This window comes from Uranotaenia lowii, chromosome 1 (assembly GCF_029784155.1).
Source record: "Uranotaenia lowii strain MFRU-FL chromosome 1, ASM2978415v1, whole genome shotgun sequence".
Taxonomy (NCBI): domain Eukaryota; kingdom Metazoa; phylum Arthropoda; class Insecta; order Diptera; family Culicidae; genus Uranotaenia; species Uranotaenia lowii.
The window spans coordinates 130876344-130894186 of record NC_073691.1 but is presented as its reverse complement, the minus strand read 5'-3'; the positions used below and the strand labels follow the sequence as shown (position 1 = coordinate 130894186).

General features: G+C 35.4%; 1 protein-coding gene and 1 long non-coding RNA gene across 2 annotated transcripts in view; both read left to right on the top strand.

The window, feature by feature from the left end:
• Positions 1–5122: 5122 nt before the first annotated feature.
• LOC129740135 (uncharacterized) lies at positions 5123–5555 on the top strand. Its single transcript, XR_008736119.1, has 2 exons — positions 5123–5360; positions 5419–5555. It is a non-coding gene; the product is annotated as an uncharacterized LOC129740135 (long non-coding RNA).
• A 488-nt stretch (positions 5556–6043) lies between these two features.
• Positions 6044–17843, top strand: part of LOC129740024 (facilitated trehalose transporter Tret1-2 homolog) — a 100593-nt gene continuing 88793 nt past the window's right edge. Inside the window, exon 1 of the mRNA XM_055731607.1 lies at positions 6044–6110. The gene's annotated coding sequence lies outside the window, so the exon portion shown is untranslated. The remainder of the gene's footprint in view (positions 6111–17843) is intronic.

Genomic DNA, 17843 nt, shown 5'->3' with positions numbered 1-17843 from the left:
CAACCGGGAGCCTAACTTGATCGAACCCAGTAGCTCGATCGCCACCAGTTGAGCAGCAGTGGGTGGAAAAGGAAGGCGGAACGTTTTGGGTCGAAGTATCTGGAACAGAAATAAAAAAGTTGATGAAATGAAATGAAATGATGTTCCCCCAGCCGTTTTAGAGCAGTTTTCGGGCTAGTTTGAAACTTTGCAACCTACCTTTAAAGCTGCTTTCCGTGTCCGTAAATTTTCCGCTGTTGTGTTTCGGATGCGCTGAAAACTTTTTTCTTTCTTTTTTTTTAAGTTATCGTTTTTGAGTTACACGCTTATCGAATAAACCTAATATTGGATTTCAAATAAACCAAATTTTAATTTTATGCAATAAAAAATGAGCGTGTAAAAATAACAAAATTTTTCGTTTATCTATATTCCAAATCTTTGTGAAAGTTATCGAAAAATCTGCTTTTTAAAAACAAAATAAAATAACAAAACGTTTTGTTGGAACCACTCCCCATTCTTTTTCTGCGTGATGGTAAAAAAAATGTAATATTAAGAAAATGACAATATCTTGCGAGAGGACTCGATATTGGATTGTGTATCTTGCGAGAGGACTTGATACACAAAATAAACTCGAGCGGGAGGTCTCGTTAAAATAACAAATTCGAGCGAGAGGACTCGATAATCATTAATAAATTTTTAAACTTGTAAAAATATCTTGCGAGAGGACTCGATATTAAAAAAAAAAAAATAAAATGAATTATTAATCTTCTTTGTATCTTGCGAGAGGACTTGATACATTAAAAAAAACCGAGCAAGAGGTCTCGATGGTTAAAAAAAAAATGAGAAAAAAACATTGAGAAAATGAAAATATCCTGCAAGGGGTTTCGATATTGGATTGTGTACCTTGCGAGAGGACTTGATACATAAAATAAACTCGCGCGAAAGTCTCGATAACAATGATAAATTCGAGCGAAAGGTCTCGATATTAAATAATTATTTGTTAAACTTGAAAAAATGACAATATTTTGCAAGAGGACTCGATATTGAAAAAAAAAAATAAATGATTAAACTTCTATGTATCTTGCGAAAAGGACTCGATACACAAAAAAAAATAATAATAATAATAACTTAAGCGGGAGGTCTCGATGGTAAATAAAAAATTTGTGAACATTGTCAAAAGGACAATATCTTGCGAGGAGTCTCTATATTGGTTTGTGTATCTTGCAAGAGAACTTGAAAAAAAATGAGCCAGAGGTCTCGATAAAAATAACATATTCGAGCGAGAAGTCTCGATGATAAATATAAAAATTTTCAACTTGTTAGAAAATAATAATAATCATAATAATAAAAACAGTACCAGCAGGAGGTACATAAAAAAAAATAATACATTAAAAGAAATAACTCGAGCAAAAAGTTTCGGTACGAAATAGCAAATTGAAGAAAGAGGTCTCCATTAGAAATAATAAATACCAGCCACGGGTCTCGGAGCAAGAGGTCTCAAAGCACAATGCAAAAAATCGTGTGAGAGGTCTAGATGAAAAAAGGTCATGTGGGTCCAAACTGAACTGAACAGTTACAAACGACATTGCATGATAATCTAGCATATGTATCACCTGAAATGGTAAATGTAGAAGAAATCCTATTGTGAACTACGTTTGCAAATATTGTTTCGTCAATAAGAATCACAACAGTTTTTGTGTTATGAAGGTTGGAATTTTGCAACTGCATTCGAAACTATACTCTGGAACTTAATAAGCTTGAGCTTGTAAACGAGTTTGTAAACTTCATCTGGAATCTGATTTCAAATCAAGAATAGCATCAATTCTATTGGTTCCAAATAACTGAGGATCGAAACCTGAGTCGAAAGTATTGCAATAATTCTTTGAAACAATAAGTTCCAAAAATTTCTAATTCAAGTCTTGAAACAGTTCACATCTGAAGTATTTAACTTTTAATAGAAATGATAAATGGTTCGTAGATGTGTCGTTTATTCAAGTTGCATATGAATCCATTTAAATAAAATCTATACTTGTACTTGAATCGCTGGACAAATTCTGTGTTTTGGTTAAATTCAGGATTTTTTTAATATGGTTCTGTATCAGGGGATAGAACCGGTTGCAAAAAAAAAGAAAGAAAAATCAATCAGAAATTGGATAACAAGACATTTTACCATAATGTTTTATTTAAATTCTGGGAATAGAGTTGTATCAAAATATTGAAACACGTATCTTAACTATTAAATGGACAATAGGAATTGAAAACAATGTTCGGTTCGGTATTTAAAAAAAAATCTTTTATTCGTTTTCAAACAGCATTCGAGCTAATCCCTCGAATAAAATGCTAAGATATTATACATAACATCAGAATCCCAACTCGATACTCGAAGTTTAACTTGAAAATCTAATTTGAGCTCCGAGGAAGAAAAATTGTCTGAATTTTAAGAATAATATTCTGAGGTTGAAACTTTAGTTTGAAGTTCGGTACAAAATGTCAATCTATGTTTGAAGCTATGATACTAGAGTAAATTTGGATCTAATTATAACACTAATGACACTTGTACACCAATAAGTAAACGACAGAAAAAATTAAATTTTAAGTAGATACAATTAAAATGAAACCAAGTTGTATTCTGAGACATGTTTCACTTGTTTTGACTGAATCTTAAACTTTGATGTAGGAGTCAAGTATGAGCCTAATCTAAATTTTTAAACAATAAATCATAATGCGTTAGTAAATGTGGAAAATAAAATATTAATTTTAAGTTGTAAAATTCAGTCAAGAGGTCTTAATGAGATCCTTAAGAGAGCTCATCTGAAAACTGGATGCAAAGAAATACTCTTGTTTTTCAACATCTTGGTTACAGATAGAATTTTATACAGTAAGATGTAAAATCGTCAGCATAAGTAATGTAGTCAATATGGTCAGTTAGGATGAGATTCAAGGTAATTGCAGTGTTGACCATAAAAGAAAGAATGGCTATCTTCAGTGGGATTCAATGTTAAGAGCTGAGCATTATTCACGAAGCAAGTAAATATTGTAGAGAAGTGTTCGAATGAGATACAAAAACGTTTAACTTAGTGAATTGATTTGATTTGCATCAAAACTATGGAAAAGTCTATCTTATCGAGGTGTGCGGCATATAAATAGTTTTGATCCTTGGAGTTGTCCCATTATGACCCAATTCGCTCGAGAAATTTAGGTTGAAATAGGTTGAATTCCGATATGAATTGGCTTCGATTCCTCCGGAAGGCGTTTGGAAGCCCGAAGTCTGAAACGAAGATGGTTTTCTCTGAATTGATTGTTTCCTGCCGGATAGTGTTGAGCTTCCAGAACTATATTGGGACCATTTCACATTTCACTTTTCAGAGGACGGGAATGATAGTAGTGTCGTATACTTCCCTTTAAATTTCGGAGGTTGGAAGTTATACAACAGTTTTAAGTAGTGTTACAGATGGTTAAGAGAAGGCGCGACATGCAGACAAACTGAACAATTCTAAAACTTAACTTCTGTAAAGTGATTTGATTTAACTTGAAATTCGTTCTTTAAAGTGATTCCGATCAATGAATGCGTTTTATTGGTTTTGTTTTGCTCCATCAATTTTGCTAGTTCAGGGCAGCATTGAAGGGAGGTTTTTTTTCTCGTTTTGCTTTGCTTTCGCTTTCTATTGACACACGTTCAATTGAATTAACCCAAGTTATCGTAAATTTTAAGTTTCGGATAACATGAAAACGCGAGGTATATTTTAAAATGAAAGTGGGATGGTTGACATATTCGAGTTGTTAACTTTATAAATATCTAAGCCTTGGTTTTCGGCATAAATAATCTATTAGCGATAAATCTACCGACGTTTCTAATAGTGTTTGTCACGTAGAAGTATTCTTTAAGACACGAATGCCATGAAAATGGTAAAATGTCTTTCATAAAATAATAATAATAATAAAAAGTATTCTTGAAAACTTGAGACGAAATAGAAGTTTTTATGATGAACCGTTCAAATCGGCGAGGCTTCAGAAAGTGCAATAGATTTGCAAAATTTGTTGATATTCAAAACAAATAGCGTGAATAAGGTCTGTAATTGTCTGTCAGTCAGTAATAACTTATCTTTACACAACATTATATAGATGTGGTTATCAAACGTTGACTGACATTTATTAGTTAAAGATTGAACTGACCTTAAATGCGTTTGATCTTAAACATGAAGGGCTGAGAAGAATTCAAATAATAAAATTTGAATTTCACTTTATATCTCGGATCAAATTCTTCAACTTTGGCAATTTTATGTTACTCGAAACGTCCTGTTTGATTTTGTTGGGAATTGGAATATTACTTATTTTACAATTATTGGGTTATTATTATTTAAGTTATTTGTTTTCAAAGGATTTTGCAGTATCAAAGAAACTCTGGATTGTTTAATATATTCGTCAAAGGTAATTTTCGAAATCCAAAGCCTAGGCAAATTAAACGATAAGCAAATCAAAAAGTTTGGTTGAATTATAGATATTGAGGGGTCAATCAAGACTATGTTTGTTTCATTCCATTTGGATAGATTCGTCGTTTAGTAACTGTTCCTTTAAATTTCCTGGCAGAATTCCATTAATTCGCAATAAAGGGTCACATGAGGAATTTATCAATTCACATTACGACTTACCTACACGATGAAGTAACATTTCGAAGATTGTTAAAAATATGAGATTGGAATTATTCATGAATAAAATTAACTGCCTCTTTTCTTGAATTTTGGGTGACTGATGTGGTGATAATATTATTTTGTTGAACAGATTGATAACGTGTAACAAAACATTCTAGAAAGGATTTTGATTTGCCATAAAATTGAAAAAAAGGGGATTAATAGTAGAGCAAGGGAGTAATGTAGAGAATAAGATAAAAGAAAGAGACAGAATTATTGGTATCCGTTGGGAAATCTATAAAATACAATTATTCAACATAAAAAGTCATAACGAGTTATTTCAAGCTTGAAATCCCATAAATGGGTAATTTTCTAAGGTGATAAATATTTCCAGTTACTCAAAAATTGGTTTTATAAAATTATCGTGCAGATTAGAAGGAAGGTATTCAGTTAAGTAAATTTGTGAAAGAAGGACGCGTTTGAATTTTGCTCGGGAATGTGTAGTGTACTCGCTAAATTTGAAATACTCAGAGCCCGGCTACCTTTTACTCAGACGTCGCCACATGTATGAGGCAGCCGTCGGCTGATCTTAATGAACTCAGAAATCAGCGGAAAATTTACTCAGACGTCAGAAAATTCGGCACTCAGAGAACTCGAGTGCTTGAAGACGACAACTGAGTAAAGGATGATCAGTTTGTGCGAGGCGGTCGGACTTGGTTGTTTTCGTGCAGCAAAAATTTGAAAATTTACATGGTAAGTATTCATTTCAAAGGTAATTTTAAGCTATTATCCGATATTATTTTTATTACAGGGTTCTGTGACGAAAGTGGTCCAAATACAATTGCCATAACTAAATCTATTACGGCATAATGGGTCCCGGCCCGGGAGACAAAACCCGACGGGCGAAAAAAATTTAATTTTTTTTAAAATAAATGTGTATGCACAACATTTGAACTTTTGTTATTCATCAAATCAACAAATCCATCATTTGTCTGGAAAACAATATAAGTTTAACTATTCTAGAATGAAAAAAGCGGCCAAAATCCGCTTCAGAATTATTCGCGCATTCTGAGTAACCATGGCTCAGTTGTCGCGAAAAGGGCTGTTAGTCAGTTCTGAGTAAAAGCCGTTTAGTCAGAACTGAGTAGGTGCGGTTTTGGCGACAACTGAGTAGCCGTCACTCTGAACTGAGTAGCTGAAAGTTAGCGAGTAGTGAATTGAAATTGTGGATGTCGATAATGCTGGTTTCATCACACGAAGTCACTACTACACACCAAGGTTTCAGATTTACTATTGGTGTGTGTTCGTAATGAAATATTCCTTTTTCAGTTGAGATTGTTTGGTAAGTATTTTGCCATTTTTTTAAAGTGTTTTGTTTCGCTGTTATTAGTAGATCGTCTTTCGTTAGCAGATGGTTTTCTATGTGTGGGCGTGTGGTCCCGAGTTTAGCGGCGTAGTCCGCTCGCTCGTTTCCGATATGCCCTGAGTGGCCCGGTATCCACTGTAAGTATAATTTATTTATGCTACTATTTTCGGTAGCGTTTTTAATAGCTGCCACAATATGATTGTTTGTGGATTTTCTGGTCATCAAGGTGCATGCACTTTGTGAGTCAGTTAGTATTACGGCTTCTGTTATATTCTTAGTTTTTATATATTCTGTTGCTTGAAGTATGGCTATGAGTTCCGCGTTCATTATCGTGAATTCTGACTTTAGTCTTCCACTGTACGATATTCTTTCCTGTGGGTCGTAGTACCCGTAGCCTACTGTATTGTTTATGATGGAACCGTCTGTGAATATCTTAAAGAAATCTTTATATTTATTGTTTGTCAATTCTGTGACAATGATTTTTTGTTTATCTTTAGCTGTTTCTTTTTTGTATACGTCCGGTAATTTATCTATTATTTTAATCTTGTTGCAACGTATTTCCTCTACTTTAGGGCCTAATTGTTTTAGAAGGTGTTTATTTTCTGCTGCTATTCTTTCTAAAAAGGTTACGTTTTTGGGTGTTGTATTGTATGACATTATCTCTGATAAGTGTTCTGTTATTGGGCTATTTCTGAAATACAGCGTTTTTGTTAGTTCTTTCATTGCTAGCCACTCTGCTCTGAGCATTAGTGGAATTTCGCCGGTTAGTGCATATACTACGTGATTTGGTGTAGAGTTCAGAAATCTCATAGAAAGTCTCAAGGCTGAGAGGTAAGCTGGTTCTAATTTTTGGAATGTAGTTTTAGTGGCTGCGGCATATACCGTTATCCCGTAGTCAATAATTGATTTTATTATGGCTTTGGCTATTTGAAGCATTTGTTTAGGGTGTGCTCCACTTTTTTTCCTACTGATCATTTTGAGTATATTTATTTTACGTTTAACTCTGGTTATAGTTTCTTGTATGTGCTCTTTGTACTTCAATTTGTGGTCGAGAATGACTCCAAGAAACCTGTGTTTTTCCACAACCTCTATTTCTTGATTTTCGATTTTCAAATTAATGATTTGTGGGATCTTTCTGGTAAAAATAATCGATGCTGTTTTTGACGGGTTTATCTCAAGTTTTAAGGATCTGAAAGCAGTTGTTAGTTTGTTAAGTATGATGTTTGTTATTCTAGTTGCAACTGTTGCGTTTATGGCTTTGACCAATAGTGTGAAGTCATCCGCGTACTGTATGAGTGTTCCTTGTTGTGTGATATTATGCAGTTGTTTCGTGTAAATATTAAAGAGAATCGGACTCAAGGGGCATCCCTGAGGTAAGCCTTTATTTGTTGTGTTGATAATTTGTTCTCCGTTACTAAGTGTTAAGATTGTTGTTCTTTGTTTTAGGTAGTAATATATCCAATTAATTATATGTTGTGGTGTGTTTTCTTTCTCAAGTATATTTAATAGTATTTCGATGTTTACGTTGTCAAATGCTTTTGATAAGTCTAGGAAGGTGGCGATTATGACTCCACCATCTCTCTTTGCTTCGTAGATCTCTGAAACCACTGCATTGATACAGTTTATGGCTGATGTATTTTGTTTAAATCCAAATGATGTGTTCGGTATTATGTTGTTTTTATTAAGGTGGTCTACCAGTTTATTTTTTGCAACAAAATTATTCAATTTTAATAGTACTGATATCATTGACAAGGGTCTGTATGAACTTGGTTGGTTAGGATCTTTATTTGCTTTTAAGATTGGAATTATTTTAGTCTTTCTCCAGTCATTTGGTATTTGACCAGTTTCAAGGACTTCCGTTAAAAGGTCTAAAATTTTGATTTGCAGTTCTATTTTGAGATTTCTAAGAATGTAGAACGAAATGTTGTCCGGTCCTGGAGTGGAATGATCTTTTTTATGTTTTATTATTTGTTTGAAATCATTGTAGTTTATTTTTAGCTTTTTCTCTGTATTCTTTGTTACGTATTCTATTGTTTCTTCTATTTCTGGGTAATTGTTATCAAGGAATGTTTTTGCTAAGCTTTGATCGTTCAGAAGCCAGTTGTTATTTTTTGCCGGTTTTCCTCCACCTATCATTTTAACAGTATTCCATAGATTTTTACTGTTCATATCTATGTCTATACTATCTATTGTTTCTTTCCATGCTTTTCTCTTTTCTATTCTAATTTGTCTCTTTAGTTTTGCTTTTGCTGCTTTATACTCTATGTAATTGTTGTCATTTTGAAATCTCAGAAAATTCTTCAGTTTTTTGTTTTTCCTTGCATGTAGTATCTCTATCTCTTTTGTCCACCATTTTTTGGGGATTTTCTTACTGTTTTCTGTTATATTGTGAGTGCATTCGTTAATTTTGCTTTCAAATATCGGTATGATATCTTCTGGGGATTGGAACATTTCAGGCTGGAGGTTATTTAATTTATTTATGAGTTGCTCTTTATTGATAACTTGTTTAATGCTTTGGCTTTTTGTTGTTATGTTTGATATAGTAATTTGGATAGCCCTGTGGTTACTCAGGATGTCTTCATTTAAAACCTTCCAATGGGATTTTATGGATATTTCAGGCGACGCAAAGGTAAGATCTATTGCCGATGGTGTTGTGTTAGGGGGTTTGATTAAGGTTGGTGTGCCATCATTTAGTAAGATCAGGCTTGTGTTTTCTATCAAATGTGCTATGAGCTCTCCTCTTGGGCAACCTTTATGTAGTGGATTCCAAAGGGGGTGATGGGCATTGAAGTCGCCCGCTAATATTGTTTCGCAATTTGTATTTTCGATTACATTCAAGAGGTTTATCAATGGAGTTTTAATATTTTGATTGCTCACTGGGTAGGGTGGGATGTAGATGGATAGTATGAGTATGGGTTGTGTTGTGTTTGTAGTTTTTATAGCAATTGCTTCTACGGGGTTTAGATCATTGAGTTTAATAGTTTCATATGATATGTTCTTTTCTATAAGGATTCCTACACCTCCGTATCCAGTCGGCCTGGATTGAGTAATGAAGTTATAATTTTGTATTTTGTAATTTTCATCTGGCTTAGTCCATATTTCCGATAAAATGGCTATGTCTACTTTATGTTTGTTTAAAATGTGCTTTAGAAGCTCCCGTGTGTCGGTTGGTCTAATGCTATTTATATTGCTCTGTATTATTATTAAGTCCTTTTGGATAGTCGACATTGTGCTTGTGGATGTTTGAGAGAAAATCTTATGATGGTAGCTTCTAAAAAAATGTTTTGATGACAAATTGATATGTTAATCGTTTCAGATATTTCCCTCCTCTATTGAGATTTCGGGGTTAATTAGTCCTTTTAGTTCTTTGCTGATATTAATCATCAAAATATCTCTTTCGATCGTGTCCTTACTATTTACTCCTTCAATCAGATTATCGTGTATCGATTTTATTTTGTTCATGAGATTTCTTAGATCAAGTTGATTGATTAGTTCATTTTTAATTTTTTGAATAATAATGTTGATATCTGTGCCTTTGCTTGGTATTTCGGATTGTTCTATGCGTTTGTTCTTATTGGTGTTGTTTTGATTGTTTTTTTCGGAATTTATCGTTGAAATTTTGTTATTTACAGAGTTCAGATTTTGAGTTAAAGGTAGTGATGGGAAGTTAGCTGCTTGATCTAATCTATATTGTAAATTGTTGTTGTTGTTATTTCTGGGGTGTTGTTTTGAAGCTTCAAAGAAAGTAAGTTTGTTTAATGCCATGGCTCTTTGTATCCTTTCCTGTCTTATACGTTCCGGGCAATTTTTGTCATCTGCTCTATGGTCTTCTTTGCAGTTTTTGCAACATGGCTGTCTCTCGCAATCTTTGTTTTTATGGATTTCGCTACAGTTTACGCAGTACTTTTCTTTTGACTTGCAGTGTTTTTCCTTGTGTCCAAAACGCCAGCAAGCCTTACAAAGTTTCAATGGGTAGATATACGCTTCTACTCTAGCATTTATTCCGTATATCTTAATGGATTGTGGTAAAAGTTGTCCTTTGGCATAAATCTTAATAGAGTTTGTGTTTATAAGTTTTCCTTCGTTTCCTTTAGTTCTATCCATTCTTTTTATTCTTTCCACTTTATAGATTGTTATGTTTGGACATTCCATGTTTTCCAATATTTCCTTTTCTTCGAGTGAGTGAGGTATGTTCTTTACTACTCCTATTGTTTCTTTGTACATGTTCGGAATATAGATCTTAAATTTGAATTCTTCTTTTAGTAATTTTGAATTTAGCAGGATTTCTGCATCCTTCGGTTTGTTGAATGTTATCTTGTATTTTCCTCTACCTATGGGTTTCATTTCTTTATAATTTTTAACACCGATATTGTGTAGCATTTTGGCGATTATTATTGGATGTATTTGTTTATTTTGTGTTGTTTCTCTTTGTGATGTTTCTGTATTTTTTTCTGTATTGCTCTCCGTATTACTTTCTTCTTCTTCTTCTTTCTCTATAAAGAACGTAGTGTAGTGTTGATTTTTAGTCCATCCTCCATTATTTGAAGTCTGGTTTTTTCGATTCTGTTTGGTTTTATTATTGTTCTGATTTTGATCTATGTTTAAGTTTTGTTGATTATTTTTAGCTTGGTTATTCGAGTTTGTTTCCATGTTTATTTCGGATTGTTTTCTTATTTTTGCATTGTTGTCTGATAAACTGCTATCTGTGTCTTCTACTGCAGACGAATCTGCCTTTCTGTTTTTCCTCTTCTTATTCCTCGTCATTTCTTGTTGTTCGTCGTTTGTGTCTAATTTCCGTCTTAAATTGTTTTTATTTAAATCATCTTCGAATCCTCGAAAAACTTCTTCGTCGTCTGTCATTGTCCATTTAAAATCAATCAATTAAGCCTTAAAATCTAATTAAAAATGAATTGAAAAGATTTAATAAAAAGTTATAACATAACCTATATTTTTTTTTAGCTTGGTCGAACTGATGTCGTTTGCGCAAAATGGAATAGTTTGATACTTATCTGGATTTTTAGGTTTCTTTCTCGATCCACTTCTTTAAACTCACTGCTAATTGACTAGGATAACTCTTTCTTTACTCCATGAGTCGAAATAAGATGTTGTAAAAATTCTCGAAAAAACCACGTGGTTTTTCCGGTATCGCGATCTAAAATTCCGAATCCACAAGTCTTCGCTCTGGCGATGTTGTCCGTTCGGTGGCTTGAGTGAGAGTGTTGCACAAATCTATTTGCATGCAAATGGGTCGATTCATGATGACGTATAATTCCCTTTTGTTGTGACAGTTCGCCGGTTCTGTTTACAATATTTTACACGCTCATTTTTTAAACTCAAAACTGAGTTGTTTTCGTTCAAAAGCAGGGGCAGGGTGGGTCAGGGGCGCTAGGCAGAGGTGCCAGATTTATTAATTTATCAGGATTTGTCCTGATTTTCGAGAGACCGTCTTGATTTTTCAAAAAAACTATCGAACTGTCCTGATTTTTGAAAATGTATCTTTAAATGTCCAATGATTGGTGAAATATCAATGTATACAAGCGATCCATTACCAATATAAACTTGAGCAATGAAATGTAAACAGTGCAAAATAAAATCAGTTATGAACTGACAAATCATTCCATACACTAACACGCAGCGAAAAGATTTTTTATTTCAAAGGAAAGTGCCGCAAAAACAAAGGATTTTTTCCTTCGATTTTGGGATAAATAAAAAATCCTTTGATTCAAAGGCATTTTTATTTGTTTCAAAGAATTTTTCCGGTAGATATATGAAAACCTGAATTCTATATCAAGAAATTGGTATCCTGAAATCAGAAATCAGAAATCAAATCTGGATTCTGAATACACAATTTGAAATCTGAATCTCAAATCTGCAAACTAAAATCTGAATCTGAATTCTGAATCTGAGTCTGAAATCTGAAACTGAATCTGAGATCGGAATGTCGAATATGGAATGTGAATCTGAAATCTGACAATAAGATCTAATTAAAAACAAAAATTTAAACTGAATCTGAAATCTGAATCTGAATTCTGAATCGAAAATCTGAAACGACAATCTGAATCTGAAATCTGAATCTGAAATCTGAATCGAAAATCTGAATCTGAATCTGAAATCTGAAATCTGAAACTGAAATCTGAATCTGAATCTGACATCTGAATCTGACATCTGAATCTGAAATCTGAATCTGAAATCTGAATCTGAAATCTGAATCTGAAATCTGAATCTGAAATCTGAATCTGAAATCTGAATCTGAAATCTGAATCTGAAATCTGAATCTGAAATCTGAATCTGAAATCTGAATCTGAAATCTGAATCTGAAATCTGAATCTGAAATCTGAATCTGAAATCTGAATCTGAAATCTGAATCTGAAATCTGAATCTGAAATCTGAATCTGAAATCTGAATCTGAAATCTGAATCTGAAATCTGAATCTGAAATCTGAATCTGAAATCTGAATCTGAAATCTGAATCTGAAATCTGAATCTGAAATCTGAATCTGAAATCTGAATCTGAAATCTGAATCTGAAATCTGAATCTGAAATCTGAATCTGAAATCTGAATCTGAAATCTGAATCTGAAATCTGAATCTGAAATCTGAATCTGAAATCTGAATCTGAAATCTGAATCTGAAATCTGAATCTGAAATCTGAATCTGAAATCTGAATCTGAAATCTGAATCTGAAATCTGAATCTGAAATCTGAATCTGAAATCTGAATCTGAAATCTGAATCTGAAATCTGAATGTGAAATCTGAATCTGAAATCTGAATCTGAAATCTGAATCTGAAATCTGAATCTGAAATCTGAATCTGAAATCTGAATCTGAAATCTGAATCTGAAATCTGAATCTGAAATCTGAATCTGAAATCTGAATCTGAAATCTGAATCTGAAATCTGAATCTGAAATCTGAATCTGAAATCTGAATCTGAAATCTGAATCTGAAATCTGAATGTGAAATCTGAATCTGAAATCTGAATCTGAAATCTGAATCTGAAATCTGAATCTGAAATCTGAATCTGAAATCTGAATCTGAAATCTGAATCTGAAATCTGAATCTGAAATCTGAATCTGAAATCTGAATCTGAAATCTGAATCTGAAATCTGAATCTGAAATCTGAATCTGAAATCTGAATCTGAAATCTGAATCTGAAATCTGAATCTGAAATCTGAATCTGAAATCTGAATCTGAAATCTGAATCTGAAATCTGAATCTGAAATCTGAATCTGAAATCTGAATCTGAAATCTGAATCTGAAATCTGAATCTGAAATCTGAATCTGAAATCTGAATCTGAAATCTGAATCTGAAATCTGAATCTGAAATCTGAATCTGAAATCTGAATCTGAAATCTGAATCTGAAATCTGAATCTGAAATCTGAATCTGAAATCTGAATCTGAAATCTGAATCTGAAATCTGAATCTGAAATCTGAATCTGAAATCTGAATCTGAAATCTGAATCTGAAATCTGAATCTGAAATCTGAATCTGAAATCTGAATCTGAAATCTGAATCTGAAATCTGAATCTGAAATCTGAATCTGAAATCTGAATCTGAAATCTGAATCTGAAATCTGAATCTGAAATCTGAATCTGAAATCTGAATCTGAAATCTGAATCTGAAATCTGAATCTGAAATCTGAATCTGAAATCTGAATCTGAAATCTGAATCTGAAATCTGAATCTGAAATCTGAATCTGAAATCTGAATCTGAAATCTGAATCTGAAATCTGAATCTGAAATCTGAATCTGAAATCTGAATCTGAAATCTGAATCTGAAATCTGAATCTGAAATCTGAATCTGAAATCTGAATCTGAAATCTGAATCTGAAATCTGAATCTGAAATCTGAATCTGAAATCTGAATCTGAAATCTGAATCTGAAATCTGAATCTGAAATCTGAATCTGAAATCTGAATCTGAAATCTGAATCTGAAATCTGAATCTGAAATCTGAATCTGAAATCTGAATCTGAAATCTGAATCTGAAATCTGAATCTGAAATCTGAATCTGAAATCTGAATCTGAAATCTGAATCTGAAATCTGAATCTGAAATCTGAATCTGAAATCTGAATCTGAAATCTGAATCTGAAATCTGAATCTGAAATCTGAATCTGAAATCTGAATCTGAAATCTGAATCTGAAATCTGAATCTGAAATCTGAATCTGAAATTTGAATCTGAAATCTGAATCTGAAATCTGAATGTGAAATCTGAATCTGAAATCTGTATCTGATATCTGTCTTCGACAAAGCTATTCAGCGGAAAATTTCCCTTAGAGAATTTATAAATTGGCACAAAAACCATAATTAAACTCGGTTCCACAGAAGAAACAAAAATGATGTTCATTTTTCACTACAAAATATTCAATTTTCCCATACAAACATAAACGTTCAAATTTACTCATGTAAACGTTACTTAAAAATTCTGGAAAAAATCACGGATTAATTTTGAGCCAAAACGTAGCTTTTTAGACCCCAAGATATGAGAATTCCGAAAATGAGCCCAAATCGACTCAGTCTACTGTGACACCAATTAAAGTAATTTTTTGTTCTATTCGAACTTAATTTAACATATTTTCTTTCCCTGAAGCTGATATGATAACAAAAAGGCAAAGGTGCTGCATACATCCAGGGATAAAACCGCGTGTGAGACATAAGTCATAGGGCAGCGCACTTAGAGAATTATTTTGGAAGCTAGTAGTTCCGGTCAAAATCAAAGATTGTTCCACTCAAGATCATATTTTACTTTTAAAAACTACGTAATTAATTGATATTTTGATGGAAAACTTGTTACAAAAATCCGAATAATGCTTTTTTATGAGTTTCTACCACTTTATTTATTAACAATAGTTTATAACGGTTACGTTCAAAGTCAGCATAGATTGATGAAAAGATCTTGAAAAAGTGCTTTTCCAACATTTCGATAAGATTCATAAATAATAATTAGGGGCCGTTCAGATACCACGTGGACAGAAAAATGAGATTTTGACCCCCTCCTCCCCCTCCGTGGACAAGCGTGGACTATTGGCAAACCCCTACCCCCCTCCCCGGATGTCCACGTGGACAGATTTGAAACAGTTTATTTTAAATACCAATAATTTGAAGGCTAGAAAACACCACTTTTTGCCTCTTTGTTATTTAAATGGCTGATTTTGAAAAAAAAAAACGAATAAGAATTTCCTGATATAAATATATGATTTCTAAATTATCATTCACTTACTTTCTAGCAGCAACTAATTGTTAAAACTTAAACTGGAAAGCTTTGCAATTTTAAGATATTGATTTAAACATCTGAATATTTATTCACATTTAGAAAATATTTTGAAAGTAAGTATGTCCACGTGGACATGACACAAACCCCTACCCCCTCTCCGTGGACAAGCGTGGACATTTCCATACCCCCCTCCCGCCCCTAAGTTGTCCACGTGGTATGTGAACGGCCCCTTATCTAGATCTTAGAAAAAGTAAATGGCTCTTGAAAGAATTTCTAAAGTATTTACTTACTTACTTAATGCTCCCGCGCCGATCCTCCGGTGCATACGGCTTTAGTTAAAGACCTCCGCTGTTGACGATCCGGATCCAGCGTCTTCACTTGGTCCCAGTCAAGACTCTCGTCGACAGTTCGTATTTCGGCGGCTATTTAGGCTTCGCCGCCACGAGTATTTTTGAAGTATTCGCAAAATCAATTTGCACCGTTCCTCTTTGAGGGACTCCATTTTTTGCAACTTTCAAAACACAGAAAAAATAAAAAATACGTTTTAAACTTCTAGCTATCTTGATGTATGTAAATTTTCAAGCAAAAATACCCAATGAGTGATTTTCTACAGCCTTCTCAAAGGCTGGTAAACGGTGGATAATGTGCAACACGAGACCCCATAGTGGTCATATCACCTCTTATTCACAACTCCTATCTCTACCTCCCCGCGGTGCCGGCTGGGGTGCGAGTAACCTAAGCGGAGATCGGGTACCCAACCCCGGTGGATGCTTTGGTCGCATGCAGACTGAGAAGGTGGCCGCACGCGTCTGTTCCCCAGGTCAGGGGCGGCGTGCAACAACAACCGAGCGTCTGTTCTCCAGGTCAGGAGCGGCTCAAACAGCGTCTGTCTTGCAGCAAGCGGCTGAGTTTATGAAATGCGGCTCCCGCCAGCTAAGTCCAAGATGGCAGCCCCATCGCGGGATAGGGACTTTAGGCTAACAACCTACTGCTCCCGATTTGAAATTGTTACGGAATCCGAAAGAAATGACCGACCTGGAACTTTGGCGACGACTTTTAGCATGAAAACACGGACACGAATTGGAACTTGGAATGTTTTAACCCTTGCCCAACAAGGCAAACTGGAACAACTTGCTAGAGAGGCTAGCCGCCTCAAGCTTGAAATTCTGGGACTGAGCGAAGTCCGTTGGTCTAATACTGGAGAACACAAGACACAATCCGGGCAAGTCCTGCTTCACTCTGGCATACGAGGAGAACATGCTACTCGGGAACGAGGAGTTGGTTTCCTGTTTAGCCCGCAGGCCTACGCGGCCCTCATTAGATGGGAACCGATAAACGAAAGAATAATCGTAGCCAGATTTAGAACACGGGTTAGAAACCTTACAATGGTCCAGTGTTATGCGCCAACTGACGTTGCCGACTTGCAGGAGAAAGAGCAGTTTTACAGTCAACTGAACAGCGTGGTTGAGAGAATTCCGAAGGGTGACATTCAAATCCATTTGGGCGACTTCAACGCAAAGATTGGCTCCGACAATCAGGACCTTGAGCGCATCATGGGACGCCATGGCCTAGGACAGATGAGCGAAAACGGAGAGCTGTTTGTAGAATTTTGTGGCAACAACAACATGGTGATCGGCGGATCGCTCTTCCCCCATCGACCAGCACATAAGGTCACTTGGGTATCCCGAGATGGCCGAACAGAAAATCAAATTGACCACATCTGCATCAGCCGAAAATGGAGAAGGAGCCTTCTTGATGTCCGCAACAAACGAAGCGCAGACATTGCATCTGACCATCACCTCGTCCTTGGCGAGATACGACTGAGAGTTGCGCGTGTCCAACGGCGCGAGGAGAAAGTCGGGTGTCGATACGACGTCCGCCGGTTGGAGAATCCAGAGGTGAAAAGGGCATACGTTGAACAGCTAGAATCCCGAGCCTCGGAGCTGCCGACAGACGGAACAGTCGAAGAACAGTGGTGTGGAATCAAGAATGCCTTTATCACGACGAGCCATGGTACTCTCGGTAAAGTTTGTGGAAGAAGGAGTGAATGGATGTCGGATGAAACTTGGAGGATGGTCGATGATCGGAGAAAGGCGAAAGTCGGAATTGAGCAGGCATGTACCGGGTCAGCCAAAGCAGCCGCCCGCTTACGATATGCGGAGCTGGAAAAGGCAGTTAAACGAGCTTGTAGACGAGACAAGAGAGCCTGGACAAACTCCCTAGCCGAAGAGGGAGAAAGAGCCGCCGCCAATGGAGATATCCGATTACTTTATGACATTTCTCGCCGCCTCAGTGGTGCAAGGACTAATGCAAGAATGCCGCTAAAAGACCGAGCAGGTCAGTTATCGACCGATCGAACAGATCAGCTCAAACGATGGACTGAGCACTTCGAACAACTCTTCCGAGTCACGAATTGCGATGGCCAACAGAATCTGCAGCTCGAAGCGCCAACAGTAAGTCGCATAAATGGCGTCAACTCGGAAGCGCCTTCGCTGGCTGAAATAGAAGCGGCAATCAAAAACATGAAATCCAACAAAGCACCTGGGATCGATTGCATCCCTGCTGAAATGCTGAAAGCCGACCCTGCCCTATCAGCACAAAGGTTGCACCGTCTTTTCGCTGACATCTGGGATACTGCAACTTTCCCGGCCGACTGGATGC